Source organism: Stegostoma tigrinum, chromosome 11 (genome assembly GCF_030684315.1).
Source record: "Stegostoma tigrinum isolate sSteTig4 chromosome 11, sSteTig4.hap1, whole genome shotgun sequence".
NCBI classification, from domain to species: Eukaryota; Metazoa; Chordata; class Chondrichthyes; order Orectolobiformes; family Stegostomatidae; genus Stegostoma; species Stegostoma tigrinum.
This window is the reverse complement of record NC_081364.1, coordinates 29878410-29896281: the sequence shown is the minus strand read 5'-3', so window position 1 is coordinate 29896281 and position 17872 is coordinate 29878410. Positions and strand designations below refer to the sequence as shown.

General features: G+C 43.4%; 1 protein-coding gene across 2 annotated transcripts in view; it reads left to right on the top strand.

The window, feature by feature from the left end:
• Positions 1-2332: 2332 nt before the first annotated feature.
• Positions 2333-17872, top strand: part of chdh (choline dehydrogenase) — a 61284-nt gene continuing 45744 nt past the window's right edge. Inside the window, exons 1-2 of one of the 2 annotated variants that reach the window (XM_048548149.2) lie at positions 2361-2447; positions 11543-11649. The gene's annotated coding sequence lies outside the window, so the exon portion shown is untranslated. Of the gene's footprint in view, positions 2448-11542; positions 11650-17872 lie in introns of both variants that reach the window. The other variant, XM_048548148.2, reaches the window with a different exon arrangement.

Below are 17872 nucleotides of genomic sequence, written 5' to 3'. Positions count from 1 at the left end.
ATGCTAGATCAATTGTTAATTTTCAATCTGAGAGAGATATGTTTTTGTTAAACTAAGATATTAAGGGATATGGGTAAAAGACAGGTATATAGAGTTAGACCACAGATCAGCCATGATCTCATTGAATGGCAGAACAGGCTCAAGGGGTTGAACAGTCTCCTCCTGTTTCTGTGTTCCTATGTCTTAGTATATTTCATCTTCCTGTTTCATTGTCTCTTTCTCTCTTTTACCCTTTATCTCATTGTATTTCCCCTTTTTACTTCTCAGCATCCTTTGCTGTTGACTATAATTGTTATTCTGGCTCTGGTTAGTCTGTGGCCTGGAATTTATCACACCCGCAGGACATTCCCACAGTTTTAATAGGATCTTGCAGCAGACATACCAATTCTGTGAAGAAATCAATTGCTGATCCTTCTTTTTAATTTCTCTTTAAAAACTAAAATCCAAAATGAAAATGAAGGGGAGGTTAAAAGAAAGAAAATCCCTGATATTCACTTTATAAGAAACAAGTAACAGTTTATTTATTTAACTCTCACAGTGAACAAATAAATAGAATTACTAACAAACTGAACAACTCCCCCTTAACTTCTAACTAATCAGTAACTGAACCAAATTCTACTGGTGTGCTGTTCCATTAAACACAAAACCCGTTTATATAAATCCACGTAGTAAGAAAATAAATTAAAACTTATTCTGTCAAAGTCTATATACTTTTTTTCTGTTTTCAAGTCATAAATACCTTTCTTCTGCTGATCTGGCTGTCAGGGATGTTTTCTCTGTAAAGTCTTCTGTGAGGACGCTTGCTAGAAGTGCCATGGTACCTTTAATGGATAGCTGGTGTTTTCTTAGAGAGCTTAGTGATTTCTTCTGACTGCTAGATGCTTATTTCTCAGATGGTGGTTTGCACTCACACTGATTTTCAAAAACCCTCTCCTTGTATACCTTGGATAACATGTCAATTTTCTTACAATAGTGTGGTCCGAGATTGTCAAAATCATCAAATTTAAATTCAATTGGCTTTCAATTGCTAAGCGTTTGGTTTAAGTTAATTGGCTGATTCCAGCTATTTTCCAAAATATAGAAACAAGCCTAAGGTTTCCAATCACACAGCCAATTGATATATGTTTCAATTTCAGAACTGGTTGTACATCTTTGGCTACATACAAACATCTTTTTCTATATACATTTCTTACTTTTGAAAAACACTTTACCTCTTAAACAAAACATACACACTTCTCCCTTTTTTTTCCAAATTCTAGCTTCCTGCCTTCCAATTTACAATTACTCCACAAAACTTTGTAACTGTACATTTGAAGTATGAATGTAAGGAAGCCATTCTAACACTTGAGATAACAAAGCGTGGAGCTGGATGAACACAGCATGCCAAGCAGCATCTTAGGAGCACAAAAGCTGACGTTTCGGGCCTAGACCCTTCATCAGAAAAGGGGGTATGAGGACAGATTCTGAAATAAATAGGGAGAGAGGGGGATGCAGACCGAGGATGGATGGAGGAGAAGATAGTTGGAGAGGAGAGGAGAGGTGGGGAGGTAGGAAGGGGAATAGGTCAGTCTGGGGAGGATGGACAGGTCAAGGGGGCAGAATGAGATTAGTAGGTAGGAAATGGAGGTGTGGCTTGAGGTGGGAGGAGAGGATAGGTGAGAGGAAGAACAGGTTAGGGAGGTGGATATGAGCTGGGCTGGTTTTGGAATGCAGTGGGGAGAGGGGAGATTTTGAAATCCATATTGATACCATTGGGCTGCAGGGTTCCCAATCGGAATATTAGATGCTGTTCCTGCAACCTATGGGTGGCATCATTATGGCACTGTAGGAGGCCCAGGATGGACATGTTGTCTAAGGAATTGGAGGGGGAGTTAAAACGGTTAGCGACTGGGAGGTGCAGTTGTTTATTGCGAACCGAGCGTAGATGTTCTGCAAAGCAGTCCTGACGCATTCACTTGGTTTCCCCAATGTAGAGGAAGCCACAACGGGTACAGTGGATGCAGTATACCGCATTGGTGGATGTGCAGGTGAACATCTGCTTGATGTGGAAAGTCATCTTGGGGTCTGGGATGGGGTTGAGTCTCCTGTTTCACCATTTGATAAGATCTGACTGAGGTCTCAACCCTTACTTTTCTATCTACTGTCTTCCACAGGGCAGGCTCGGACCCCCATTGGGATTGACTCTCCTGTCAATCAAGAATCCAGACAACAGCCTTAAAAATTAATGAGTAACCTACAGAGGAAGGAGGGTTTCTGAGTGGAGGGGAATAATGTGAGAGAGGGGGTTTAATTCTACTCCGGTTTGGGACAAGCTCTTGGATATGCGGTAGTCCGATCCGTATAATCCAGCTCCGCACGATGCTACCTACCTAGCGGGAGCCGATCCATTCCAGGTGGATCCATTTGAGGTTGCACTCAGCCGGTGGTCAAACGGTCTGGGGGCGGGGGTAAGTAGATGTATGAACCCCCGGGTGCTGGTAGCGGTATCGTTTTAATCGCGCGTGCGGTGTGGGAGGGCTCCGTTGCCGTCTCAAATCTTGTTTTATTGATGTATTGAGTCGAAATTTCCAAGTAATGTAAAAAAGGTTGAGAGGGTTGGGCGGTAGGGAAGAAGTAGTTTGAAAGTTGCAGGGTTTGCAGCTCGAGACTCGGTGGGCATAGGTCCCGAGGGTCAGCCCCCAGGCGCGGGCCAGCATTTCCTGAGGCTGGGAAAGAGCTGCCTGTTTAATAGTCAGATTCCCTGGCTTTCTCCGGAATGTGCCTGACGACCCCTTCCTTGGCCGCTCTGGCTGGAGGTATTCTTGCACTTCCCGAGCACGGTGTCAGGCTTGTGACTGTTGAACTATTCATTTCAGTAAGGGTGCCCTTTTTATTTCATAACGGGGGAAAGCTCCCTCAACCGAAGACTGAGAAGGGAACGAGTGTTTTTTTTGGGGGGGGGGAGCGCGAGGAAGGACGATGGGAGAACTTTCATTCTACCGTCACCCACCACCCCACCATCCATCATGTTGAGCCCCAAGTGTACGCTACTTGGTTTGGAATAGCCAGTTTCTGCACAGTTGTAGCTAATTCTGGTAACGGTCAGGTTCCTATAGTTCTGAGTTGCGGGATAGCGCTCTTTTTGCCTCAGTTACTTTTAAATGTTTTATTTTCAGTAATGATCCCCTTCCCTTTAACTGTTTTCCCTCAGGGCCTCTAACTTAAATATGCACTTGTACTGATGCATTCCGTAATCTAATATCCCAAGAATTTTCCCCCTTCCAATGAAAATCCTTGATTTCCACCTCTGTGTTCTTTGTTTTCCCACTAGTTGAATCAATCTTTTAATATTTACCCACAGGAAGGTGCCCAGGTTTCATTTATCAGTTTGCTCATAGCTCCTGTCTCCATGCTATTCTCTCCTTGGCTCAGCAGGAAATTCTGGACCTTGTATCAGAGATAATGGGAACTGCAGATGCTGGAGAATTCCAAGATAAAATGTGAGGCTGGATGAACACAGCAGGCCAAGCAGCATCTCAGGAGCACAAAAGCTGACGTTTCGGGCCTAGACCCTTCATCAGAGAGGGGGATGGGGAGAGGGAGCTGGAATAAAGAAGGGGAGGTGGACCGAAGATGGAGAGAAAAGAAGATAGGTGGAGAGAGTATAGGTGGAGAGGTAGGGAGGGGATAGGTCAGTCCAGGGAAGACGGACAGGTCAAGGAGGTGGGATGAGGTTACTAGGTAGATGGGGGTGCGGCTTGGGGTGGGAGGAAGGGATGGGTGAGAGGAAGAACCGGTTAGGGAGGCAGAGACAGTTTGGACTGGTTTTGGGATGCAGTGGGTGGGGGGGAAGAGCTGGGCTGGTTGTGTGGTGCAGTGGGGGGAGGGGACGAACTGAGCTGGTTTAGGGATGCAGTAGGGGAAGGGGAGATTTTGAAACTGGTGAAGTCCACATTGATACCATTAGGCTGCAGGGTTCCCAGGCGGAATATGAGTTGCTGTTCCTGCAACCTTCGGGTGGCATCATTGTGGCAGTGCAGGAGGCCCATGATGGACATGTCATCTAGAGAATGGGAGGGGGAGTGGAAATGGTTTGCGACTGGGAGGTGCAGTTGTTTGTTGAGAACCGAGTGGAGGTGTTCTGCAAAGCGATCCCCAAGCCTCCGCTTGGTTTCCCCAATGTAGAGGAGCGACACCGGGTGCAATGGATACAATATACCACACTGGCAGATGTGCAGGTGAACATCTGCTTGATAATGGTAGGTCATCTTGGGGCCTGGGATAGGCGTGAGGGAGGAGGTGTGGGGGCAAGTGTAGCACTTCCTGCGGTTGCAGGGGAAGGTGCCGGGTGTGGTGGGGTTGGAGGGGAGTGTGAAGCGGACAAGGGAGTCGCCGAGTGGTCTCTCCAGAAGGCAGATAAGGGTGGGGATGGAAAAAATTTCCTCTACATTGGGGAAACCAAGCGGAGGCTTGGGGACTGCTTTGCAGAACACCTCTGCTCGGTTCACAACAAACAACTGCACCTCCCAGTCGCGAACCATTTCAACTCCCCTTCCCATTCCTCAGACAACATGTCCATCATGGGCCTCCTGCAGTGCCACAACGATGGCACCCGAAGGTTGCAAGAACAGCAACTCATATTCCGCTTGGGAACCCTGCAGCCCAATGGTATCAATGTGGACTTCACAAGATTCAAAATCTCCCCTTCCCCCACTGTATCCCAAAACCAGCCCAGTTCTTCCCCTTCCCCCACTGCATCACAAAACCAGCCCAGCTCATCCCCTCCCCCCACTGCATCCCAATGGTATCAATGTGTACTTCACAAGCTTCAAAATCTCCCCTCCCCCCACTGCCTCCCAAAACCAGCCCAATTCTTCCCCTCCCCCCACTACATCCCAAAACCAGCCCAGCCTGTCTCTGCTTCCCTAAACTGTTCTTCCTCTCACCCATCCCTTCCTCCCACCTCAAGCCGCACCTCCATTTCCTTCCTACCACCTCATCCCGCCTCCTTGACCTGTCCGTCTTCTCTGGACTGACCTATCCCCTCCCTACCTCCTCACTTATACTCTCCTCTCTACCTATCTTGTTTTCTCTCCATCTTCGGACCGCCTCCCCCTCTCTCCCTATTTATTCCAGTTCCCTCTCCCCATCCCCCTCTCTGATGAAAGGTCTCGGCCCGAAACGTCAGCTTTTGTGCTCCTGAGATGCTGCTTGGCCTGCTGTGTTCATCCAGCTCCGTACTTTGCTATCTTGGATTCTCCAGCATCTGCACTTGCCATTATCACTAAACAACAACTACTTCTCTGCCATCATCAACCTTTTTGATAATTTCCTCAAAGAACTCAGACTCAAACCAGTTTCCTTGCACATAACCATGTTGACAATGTGTAATCAATTTTGTCTCTCTAAATGTCCATAAATCCTATCTTTGGTAATCACTTCCAACAATTTACCCATAACCAGAGCCAGACTCACAGTTCTATACTGCAGTTCCCTGGTTTCTCCTTACATCCTTTGTTCAACAAAGGCACATATTAGCCACTCCAGTTATCTGGCACCTCACCTGTAGTTAAGGATGATCCAAATATTTCTGCAAGGAGCCCCCCAAATTCCTCCTTAATACGCCACAACATCCTGGGATACACTAGATCAGGTCTCAGACATTTATACACCTCTATATTTTCTAAGACACCTAGCATTTTCATTTCTGGGAAGGGTGATTTAGTCCCAGACTCTGGTTTAGGACTTTGAAGGATGACCTCACACCTCAGTAGCAGCCTTGGTGGTATTTGCTGTCAGCATAGACTTTCCTTGTGTGGTCTGATGTGGATTGTGAGGGATAGGTCTAGCAGTGCTTGTGCAGCTGGCTGAATGGATTTGACAGCTTTGGAAGTGTGGCAGTTTATATCTGACTTACCTCCTTCCAATCTGTCACCCAAAGCCTGTGGTAAGCAGCTCCCTTGTGTGTCACATAAAATCTGTGCTGAAAACCTTCTTCCAGGCCAGGTGAATGCAGAATATATGTTGTAGACATTGGTCTCCCCGAAACTGAGCGAGATAAGTACACCCCTGACCTTACCTCCCTCATTGGAAAAGGTTGGGAGTTGGGAGGAACTCAGCTAAAATGAATGACGGACATTCGCCAAAAGGTCAGATTCAAACAATGAGGGCAATAGGGGTTTGCTTAATAAGCGTTTTTTTGTTTTGCCAATAAACATTTACACACCCTAAGTATTGCATGGTGCTACCTCTTGGTCCTGCCTATGCCTCGTCAGCAACACCAATCATTGCCCCAAAAAGCGCAAGAAGTATCCACTTTTGATATTTAAGTAGCTTTTAAACCTTGAGTAGTGTTTCAGCTCCCTTTTTACAGCGGTTGTGCTGTCACTCCCTTACTAACTAAATCGGATTAGGATTAAAGAACCAGTAGCTGAGCAGCATTCCTTTCCTTTTCTATGAACGCTTCAAATAGGAGCAGGATACATTATTCAATCCCTTGATCCTGCTGTGCCACTCAGTAACATAATTGGTTGATCTGTATGTGTTCTGAATTCCACATTGCCGTTGAAAATATTCAGTGACCCTGCCTCCAGAGGCAGAAATTTCCAAGGTTGTACAACTATCAGACAAAAATAAAATTCCCATCACTTTTGTCCTGAAGGAGTGACCCCTAATTTTAAAACAATGCCCCCCAAGTTCTGGACTGACACATGAGAGGTAACATCCTTTCCTAATCCACCTTTAAGACCACCAAGATCTTATACACTTCAGTGAAGCCACCTTTAATTCTTTTAAACTTCTGGAAACAAAGTCATTTTGTCCAGCATAGCTGTAGAAGATAACCTGTTAATTCTAGGTATCAGCCTATTAAGTGTCATTTTCCTAAAATAATAGAACATAGAACATTACAGCACAGTACAGGCCCTTCGGCCCTCAATGTTATGCCAACCTGTCATACCGATCTCAAGCCCATCTAACCTACACTATTCCATGTACGTCCATATGCTTGTCCAGTAATGGAACAAAACTGTGCACAGTATTCAAGATTTGCAATGGCTTGTATAACTGGAGCATTCTTTTATGTTCAGTTCCTCTCATAATGAAGGATGGCATCCTATTAGACTTCTTGGTGGCATGTTCTGCATGCTGACTTTTGTGACTCATGCACCTGAACACCTAAATCCCTCTGCATCTCTGAATTATGAAGTTGGTCTCCATTTAAGGAATTTTTGTTTTTTTTATTCTTCTTGCCAACGTGAACAACACTATTTCCCATATTATGCTTATAATAATAATGTAATCACTATTTTCCAAATATTCTCCCACTTCATTTTTTCTGACAAGACCTAGCCCTTCCTCATTAAGCTGGAAACAAACTCATCAAAAAAAAATTATGATAGATTTTTCAGGAATTCCTCCACCCTTTTGTCTTTAACTTTTTTTCTGGTATTTTAGAATAATTAAAGTTGTCCATTGTCATAACTCTAAACATATTGCATGTTGCGGCAGTTTGTTTGCAAACCTGCTGCTCTATTCCCTCTATCTGTTGATCTGTAGTGGTTCCTGTACTGTTTGTCAGTTCTAACCAAATACATTTTGGATCTGTGAAGTACTTCATCCCTTTCTAGTTGTGTGATTTTTTTTTGAAAAGTTACTGACTCTCCCCTCCTTTTCTTGCTTCTATGACGTAGTTCCATATGGCTACTTGTTCCTGCAGATCACCAGCATGAATTATCACACTGCATCAATTTACACATTCATTTCAAGCACATCTTGATCTGCCTCATTTCCTTGATTTGAAACGCCAACTCTGTTTTCTGTACGCAGTTGCCAGACATACTGAGTTTCTCTAAAAATTCCTGTTTCTTGTTTGTTTCAGATCTCTAGCAGTTCTTTGCTTTATTTTTGGCATATTTTCTCATCTTTAATTCCTTCCTTTTTTACTATGGTTTTTATTTTAATGCTATTTGTCGCTCTCAGTCCTGTATGTACACTTTAATGCTTTAATCATAATGCTTCATCTGAGTCATCCCAACACCACCAACCCACCAAATGAGTTTAAACTTACCCTCGAATATGTTCGTCCCAGCCCTGTTAAGGTCAATCCTGTCTGTCTGTTCGAATTTCTTCCTAATTTTTGAACTGGTCCCAGGAATCTAATGCTGTCATACCTCCCCTCCACAAATTTTTCTAGTCAGAGTTAACCCCTAACAGAGATAATGGGAACTGCAGATACTGGAGAATTCCAAGATAATAAAATGTGAGGCTGGATGAACACAGCAGGCCAAGCAGCATCTCAGGAGCACAAAAGCTGACGTTTCGGGCCTAGACCCTTCATTAGAGAGGGGGACGGGGAGAGGGAGCTGGAATAAATAGGGAGAGAGGGGGAGGCGGACCGAAGATGGAGAGTAAAGAAGATAGGTGGAGAGAGTATAGGTGGGGAGGTAGGGAGGGGATAGGTCAGTCCAGGGAAGACGGACAGGTCAGGGAGGTGGGATGAGGTTAGTAGGTAGCTGGGGATGTGGATGGTGTGGGAGGAAGGGATGGGTGAGAGGAAGAACCAGTTAGGGAGGCAGAGACAGGTTGGACTGGTTTTGGGATGCAGTGGGTGGGGGGGGAAGAGCTGGGCTGGTTGTGTGGTGCAGTGGGGGGAGGGGACGAACTAGGCTGGTTTAGGGATGCAGTGGGGGAAGGGGAGATTTTGAAACTGGTGAAGTCCACGTTGATACCATAGGGCTGCAGGGTTCCCAGGCGGAATATGAGTTGCTGTTCCTGCAACCTTCGGGTGGCATCATTGTGGCACTGCAGGAGGCCCATGATGGACATTTCATCTGAAGAATGGGAGGGGGAGTGGAAATGGTTTGCGACTGGGAGGTGCAGTTGTTTGTTGCGAACTGAGCGGAGGTGTTTTGCAAAGCGGTCTCCAAGCCTCCGCTTGGTTTCCCCAATGTAGAGGAAGCCGCACCGGGTACAATGGATGCAGTATACCACATTGGCAGATGTGCAGGTGAACCTCTGCTTAATGTGGAATGTCATCTTGGGGCCTGCGATGGGGGTGAGGGAGGAGGTGTGGGGACAAGTGTAGCATTTCCTGCGGTTGCAGGGGAAGGTGCCGAGTGTGGTGGGGTTGGAGGGCAGTGTGGAGCGAACAAGGGAGTCACGGAGAGAGTGGTCTCTCCGGAAAGCAGACAGGGGAGGGGATGGAAAAATGTCTTGGGTGGTGGGGTCGGATTGTGAATGGCGGGAGTGTCGGAGGATGATGCATTGTATCCAGAGGTTGGTAGGGTAGTGTGTGAGAACGAGGGGGATCCTCTTTGGGCGGTTGTGGCGGGGGCGGGGTGTGAGGGATGTGTTGCGGGAAATACGGGAGTTTGCTCCCCAGAGGAGCTCGAACAGTTCATCCACTTCACCAACACCTTCCACCCCAACCTTCAGTTCACCTGGGCCATCTCCAGCACATCCCTCACCTTCCTGGACCTCTCAGTCTCCATCTCAGGCAACCAGCTTGTAACTGATGTCCATTTCAAGCCCACCGACTCCCACGGCTACCTAGAATACACCTCCTCCCACCCACCCTCCTGCAAAAATTCCATCCCCTATTCCCAATTCCTCCGCCTCCGCCGCATCTGCTCCCACGATAAGACATTCCACTCCCGCACATCCCAGATGTCCAAGTTCTTTAAGGACCGCAACTTTCCCCCCACAGTGATCGAGAACGCCCTTGACCGCGTCTCCCGTATTTCCCGCAACACATCCCTCACACCCCGCCCCCGCCACAACCGCCCTAAGAGGATCCCCCTCGTTCTCACACACCACCCTACCAACCTCCGGATACAACGCATCATCCTCCGACACTTCCGCCATTTACAATCCGACCCCACCACCCAAGACATTTTTCCATCCCCCCCCCCCGTCTGCTTTCCGGAGAGACCACTCTCTCCGTGACTCCCTTGTTCGCTCCACACTGCCCTCCAACCCCACCACACCCGGCACCTTCCCCTGCAACCGCAGGAAATGCTACACTTGTCCCCACACCTCCTCCCTCACCCCTATCCCAGGCCCCAAGATGACATCCCACATTAAGCAGAGGTTCACCTGCACATCTGCCAATGTGGTATACTGCATCCATTGTACCCGGTGCGGCTTCCTCTACATTGGGGAAACCAAGCGGAGGCTTGGAGACCGCTTTGCAGAACACCTCCGCTCAGTCCGCAACAAACAACTGCACCTCCCAGTCGCAAACCATTTCCACTCCCCCTCCCATTCTCTAGATGACATGTCCATCATGGGCCTCCTGCACTGCCACAATGATGCCACCCGAAGGTTGCAGGAACAGCAACTCATGTTCCGCCTGGGAACCCTGCAGCCATATGGTATCAATGTGGACTTCACCAGTTTCAAAATCTCCCCTTCCCCCACTGCATCCCTAAACCAGCCTAGTTCGTCCCCTCCCCCCACTGCACCACACAACCAGCCCAGCTCTTCCCCCCCCAACCCACTGCATCCCAAAACCAGTCCAACCTGTCTCTGCCTCCCTAACTGGTTCTTCCTCTCACCCATCCCTTCCTCCCACACCAAGCCACACCCCCAGCTACCTACTAACCTCATCCCACCTCCTTGACCTGTCCGTCTTCCCTGGACTGACCTATCCCCTCCCTACCTCCCCACCTATACTCTCTCCACCTATCTTCTTTACTCTCCATCTTCAGTCCGCCTCCCCCTCTCTCCCTATTTATTCCAGCTCCATCTCCCCATCCCCCTCTCTGATGAAGGGTCTAGGCCCGAAACGTCAGCTTTTGTGCTCCTGAGATGCTGCTTGGCCTGCTGTGTTCATTCAGCCTCACATTTTATTATCTTAACCCCTAACATGTGGCTTTGGGAGCAATCCAGAGATTACTATTTTAAGGTTTTGCTCTTTAACGTCTCTGAAACATGATTGGTGGCATCAGAACTGATTGCTTCTAATATTGTTTGTCGTAGTGTAACATATGGTGGTTTCTCTTCCCTACCTTTGCATTATATTCTACAAACATTCAGTATCCTGTGCACAGTCAGAAAGGATACCGTGTGCTATCTGAGGTCATATTGGAAGTTGTGAAAATGTCTCCTTATCCCTTGGACTTTCAAATCACCTATTATTTTACATTTCTGCACTTTATTCTGCTTTTGTATAATCTTTTGTGTTCTGGTACTCAAGGTGCAGTTCAAGACTGTACTCCCAAGCAGATGTAACCCTGATCTATGTTACAGCATTTTAAACTAATTTGTATGTCATACTCCTGGGGATTATCTACCCATCCTTTTCTTCCTTCATATCTACTACCCTCCCTCAACTTGAACATATCAAAAAATCTGCTGCTCATTTATTAACTCATACTTGGTCCCGTTCACCCGTGTTGTTGATCTACATTGGTTCTCAAGAAAGCGGTACCGATTTTAAAACTATATCCTTGATATCAATTTGTTCCTATCAGTGTAATTGTTTCCAGCCTTCTGAGATCTCATGTACTCCAATGTGCAGTCCTGGCTTTAATTGCTCAACCATTGACCAATGTGTTTTCAGCTTCCAGGGCCCAAGGCTGTCTGGAATTTGCTCTCCAAACCTCTCACCAACTATCTTATTATCTACACTTCTTAGAATCGGCATCATTCTTCACCAAGTATCTCTAAGTAGGTTGATATTGAGTTTTGTTTGATAATATTCCTATGAACTCCCTTATGTCATATTACAGTGTTAAAAGTTCTAAACAATTGATAGTTGTTTCCGTATTATTTAATCCTGCTGGAATGTTGTTTTAGTTCAGTCCCTTTAATGTTTGTATCCTGTGCTTAGTTAATGAATCTAATTCATTACTCAGATTAATATACTTACTAATTTAGTTTTGTTCCTTGATTTAAATTACTATTCAGCTTCTTCCCCCTCTGCGCACAGTAAGTGATTCGTGACTGGAATACACTGCCTGAAAGTGTGGTTGAGGCAGTATCAATTGAAGCCGTTCAGCAGACCATTTGATGGTTACTTGAACAAAAGTAATATATAATACTATGGGGAAAAGGCAAGAGAATGGGACTAATTTATAATGCTTGTTGGAGAACTGGTGCAGTCTCTGTAGGTCGAATGATAACCTTTTGCACTGTTACTGTTCTGCAATTCCGTAACTACCTGATTTAAAAAGTTACTCTTTAACAGATTCACATAACTCTCCATACATTCCCTGCTTACTGCTCTCAATTACAGACCCTTTCTCTTAGTGCTTTCTCATTTTTCAATTACCTTCTGAGAAAAAGATCAAGATTCCATTAAGCCTTTGGTTTCTGCACCATTGCGTCAATTTTTAGTGATTTGTATGCTTGGACATCCAGACCTTTGTTCTGCTGCACGGTTTTTAAAATTGTTATTCTTTCATGGGGTATAGGTGTCACTGGAAAGGCTGGCATTTATAGCTCAGCTGTAATTGACTTTGAGAAGGAAGTTGAACTGTTGTGGATACGTACGCAGTAGTATCACTGGGGCAGTTCAGGCTTTGACTCAGTGACAGTGATGCAATGGTGATTTAGTTTTAAATCAGGGTGTTGTTTAGTTTAAAGGAGAATTTACGGTGGATGTGTTCTCAGCTTTTGTCCTCCTTCATATTTATCATGGATCTGAAAAGCGCTATCAAAGGAGCTTTGGCAACTTGGTTCATTTCTGATCATTAAAAAAAATCTGATTTATTTTACTCGAATTGAAAATGGATGGCCTTGCACTTCCCAATTTCAAACTCACTTTGCTGTAGTTTTCCCACTTAATCAGTTTCTGATTCTTTGTAATATCTTACTCCCATTTACTGTGCCCCATATTTTATTGTCATCTGCAAACTCAGATATTCAAATCTCTATCCCTTCATCTGAGTCAACAATTTATAGTAAATAGCTACCTCACAGTTCAGACCACTTGCCAACAGCACTTGTCAAATCCTATTCAAAGTTCAACAACATATCATGTCTCTTGTGCAAGGTTTTCTAAGATTCTGACATTTTGGGCCCATTTCTTAGTGTAAATTGGAGGAATGTAAGAAATTCTGTGACATCTGGATTTTGCAGACAATGACCTAGATGATTTGAGGGCTAAAGAGCCATAAGGTTGTTGAGTGGGAAGAAACTACAAGATATTCACAGCTGTAAACGAGGACTAGAGTGTTATCCCAACAGGGCAGCATTAGAAATGTCAGACTTGGTAAGTGGATATACTTTAATTTGCCTACTTAATTTCAAGATAAAATTGAATTGAGGGATCTAGAGACAGTTGGAATTTCTATCTGGATAGAATGGCCACATGATAGAGGGATTGAGTTCAAGAGCCGTGACGTTATGCTCCAGCTATACAAAAGCCTGGTTTGGCCACATCTGCAGTATTGTGTCCAGTTCTGGTCACCTCATTGCAGGAAAGATGTGAAAACGTTAGAAAAGGTGCAGAGGAGATTTACTAGGATGTTGCCTGGAATGGAAGGAAGGTCTTAACGAGGAAAGGTTGAGAGAGCTGGGGCTCTTCTCTTTAGAACGACGAAGGATGAGAGGTGACTTGATAGAGGTGTACAAAATGATCAGAGGTATAGACAGAGTAGACATCCAGAGACTTTTTCCTCGGTTGGAGGTAGCTTTTACGAGGGGGCATAGTTTTAAAGTGAAAATAGGTAGATATTGGGGAGATATCAGAGGTAGGTTCTTTACTCAGGGAGTAGTAGGCGCATAGAATGCATTGCCGGAGAGGGTAGTGGAGTCGGTCTCATTAGGGGCATTTAAGCGGCTCTTAGATAGGCATAGGGATGATAGTATAAGGTAGCGGTGGAGGTTTGATAGACCATAGCTTTAGGGTAAAAGTTCAGCACAAATTCGTGGGCCGAAGTGCCTGTACATTGCAGTATTGTTCTATGTTCTATGATTCACATTGCCATGGAAACGGGTGTTGAGAAGACATGCATCTGTAGGATGCCATTTTAGGACCAGATTACAGGATTTTTAAATAATTCCAATGAACCTTACAGATAAAGCCAATCTGCAAGAATCTGAGGGAAAGTGCAAAGAGGTAGAAGCATCAAGTTTCTGCTGTACGTTGAGCAAAATATGAGTGGGGATTCATACTCTGAGGAGACTACAGTTATTAGGGTCTCAACAAAGTTGGAAAATTCATCTAGCTTTGTCTACAGAGAGGGATCGTCATAGGAGCGCACACTTTGAAAGTCATTTTTAGAGTTTGAAGTTATCCAACTGGAAGAGGTAAAGTTAGAAAATAATCATTTTGGACTGATTCTTGGTGGAAAGAAAAATCTGCCTAATTAAGGAATAGAGTGAAGTATAACTGTGGAAAGTGATTTTTTCTCATTTTAAATGTTAAATCCAGAATTTTTCTGTGTTTTAGAATTTAAATGCCAATTCTCAATGTTGCTTTTAACTTTTGGTTTTCAGAAGCCTTATAAAATTAAAACTTGAAACCTTGTCGTGACTTTGATCCAAAGTTAGAGATTGGAAACTTTTAAATATAATTTCTGTGAGGTTTGTTACTAGTTGGAATCTTATCCAAAATTTGAATCCACAGGCTGAAATGAGTACCCTTGGATTTACTACAGTTTAGGTGCACAGGATTACACAATGATCTCTGCTGCACTTATTCAAAAGTTAACATGGCCGTGTCTATTGTTGAAGTTTTCCTCGAAAGAAAGGGATCTGTCTTTGGGTGCCTTGTATTAGATAACGAAGGCTAATTTTGAAGACAATTGTAGAAATGTTGGAAATAATTTTAAATTGGGCTTTTAAGTAGAAGAAAGTAGTTGTAGTAACAACTCAACATCTGAACCTTGAGGAAAGAAGAAGCAATCCAGAAAAATCTTAGATTGAGTAGCTCAGATTAAGTTTCAAATGAAACAGGTGGATTTGAAAAAGAAATAGAAATGCAAGTGTATAAATTGAGTTTCATAGAGAAAAAGAAATATTAGGTCGGGACAGTTTTGAATTGCAAAGAGAAAAGGAAGCTAGAAAATGTAATTGAAATCATCAGTAAAAGTCTACAATTACATAAACAAGGAGAACTAGGTAAATTTCACCCCTCCAACCCCAAAATCCCTGTCTTCAGTTCCGAAGAAGGAAAATTGAACTTGAAATGTTAACTCTACTTTCTCTTCACAAATGCTGTTGTGTTTCTCCAATTATTTCTGTTTTTCTTTTAGATTTCCAGCATCCATAATTCTTTAAGTAAATTTAATGATGAGCCAGCTTTAACTCCCAGCTCTTAATTGACATGAAATATGCACTTAGTACCTAAGTTCATTCTGTGAGGAAGGAATTAACACAGGTTTTGTATCATTTGAAAACATTTATATAAAAATGCAGCAGCTGTGAGTAATTTGAATGATTCTATTAGTGTTTTGGAAGGCAGTCAACCCTTTTGAATAAACGGTCTGCTGATTATGAAACTGTCAAAGCTACTAGGTCTAATGCACTTAGTCCTGAATTTCATAGGCAGAAGTTCAGAAATCTGAGGAAGAGACAGCAGATTGTTTAATGGAAGAATTTAAAAATGGTATCACTTTAGAAAAAAGGTCATATCTAGAAGACTGTTAAGTTTCTTAAATAAGAGAAGCCACTATTTTTTTAGGAACAGGAGTAGGCCATTCAATTGTGCTGATTGTGGCCGAACAATATTTGGCTGCCTTTGGCCCATGTAGTTTAATACCTTAGCTTAACAAAATATTAAATGTTTCAGATATAAAACCAACAACTAATCTAGCGTCAGCTGCCATTTGTAAAGGAGAGTTCCAAACCTCTATCACTGTTTTTGTGTAGAAATGCTTCCTAACATTCCTGAACAGCCTAACCCTAATTTTTAGACTATGCCCTCTAGTTCTAGAGTCTCTGACCGGTGGAAATAGTTTATTTACTCTGCTAATATCTTGAAGACTTCAATCAGATCACACCTTAGCTTTCTAAATTCTAGAGAAAATTGGCTTAAATTTGTATAGTGTGTCCTTAAATGTCAATATGTCCTTTCCAAGCTGTGTATCCAGATCAACTCTCAGTACTGCAACTTTGGCTGATAGTCATTGACTGTCCCATAAATGCACTGATAGCAGCAACCCTTGCTTTGGAAATCTGCACAAAGTCTAGGAAGATAAGATATTTGATGATGAACCTAACTAATTACCAAGGGGAAGCTGGCAGAAATGGAAAGACGGATGCTTCTCAGAGTAGTAAAAAAAAGACTGTGGGAAATAAGTTTGATTAGAAGGGAACAACATGTTTATTTTTGCCATAAAATGTTACAGGTAAAACAGATTGTTGATGTCTTTTGTAAGCATATTTAGTGTTTTTCCAGAAAATGCTGAATCAGTGAGTAAATGTTGTGGTTTAGTGATACTGTCTAATATATCGAATAGTTGGAGTAAATTGGAATATAAAACCTTATGGGATCCTTATATTTAAAAATGCAGTAACTCCCATTTTAAACACAAAAACAGAAATTGCCAGAGAACCGAGTTGGTCAGGTAGTATCTGTGGAGAGAAGACTGTTAAAGTTTCAAGTCATTCAATAATACAGCACAGAAGAAGCCCTCCAGTCTATTAGGTCTGTATCATCATGAATACTCTAAATCTGCATTCATCCCTGTTCCTAGCACTTGGCCCATAACTATGAATGTTATAGTACTACAAGTGCTCATCCAGATGCTGTTTAAAGGTTGTCAGGCCACCTGCCTCAACTACCTTCACAGGCAGTGCATTCCAGATTCCCGCTATCCTCTTGCTGAACGAAAGAAGTCCTCCAATCTGATTTAAATTTCCTGACTTTCTGTGCTTCCTAGTGACTTGCCAGTTATTGAGTACTGTCTTGTCTTTTTACTTCATCCAAAGTACATCACCTCACATTTATCAGTGTGAAGTTCCATCTGCCCATCTGACCAATTTGTTATATCCTCCTGTAACCAAAAACCTTCTCCTTCACGGTAAATCACCCAGCCAATCTTCATGTCATCCACAGACCTTCTTAGCATTCCCCCACATCCTCATCTACATAGGTTATATATGCCACATTTGCAGTTCTTGTTATCTTTGCGTGACTCAAAATGTTGACTCTTTTCTCTCCACTGATGTTGCCAGACCAGCCATGTTTCTCCATCAATTTCTGTATTTGAGTGTTTCTCATCGTAAGCAGCCACAGTTCTTTATTTTACTTTATTATAACTTCCATTTTATTCTGATAGAGGGAGCAAAAAGATTGTTATTTGCAGATATACAAGGTTGCCTCATTCCCAATGTTCTTAGAAGATGTGAATTTCATTTCAAATGTTTGCCTTACAATTTAATACAAGGCAAGGAAGTTATTTAATTGTCCCATTATGCACAGTGACTAAAACACAGTTCAAATTCAATGTTCCTGTTATTGTGGGAGTTGTATCCAAGTTGCTTGTTAATTGTATTATCTATTTACCTTCGGAACCAATCTGACTGAGCACCATGTGCATACTTCATATGTTTTCACAAAATTATTTGAATTTATTAACATAAGGATTCATCAGCAAGGTGATGGACTTAGGAAATGTATGGCTGTCTCTGAATCTGTTGTAACAACTCAGTTGTTCAACTCAAGAGGTACCCAAAGAGTCAAGAGCTCAAACTTTTGAGATTAAAAAGACACTGAGACCTCAGTTAACAAAATGTTAAAAAGCAATTAGTCACAGGTTTCAAAGCAGGCTTATGGAGAAATAAAAGGAGGCAGTGCTTGAAGATTACTTTGCTATAATTAATACTAATACAGTGAAACTGCAAGGATGAATTAGAGTCTTGAGGTATAAATTAAACCTTAGAAGGGTGAAGCCATTGCTCTTGAGTTGATTGGGGAAAGTAACCATATTGTTGGTCTGCA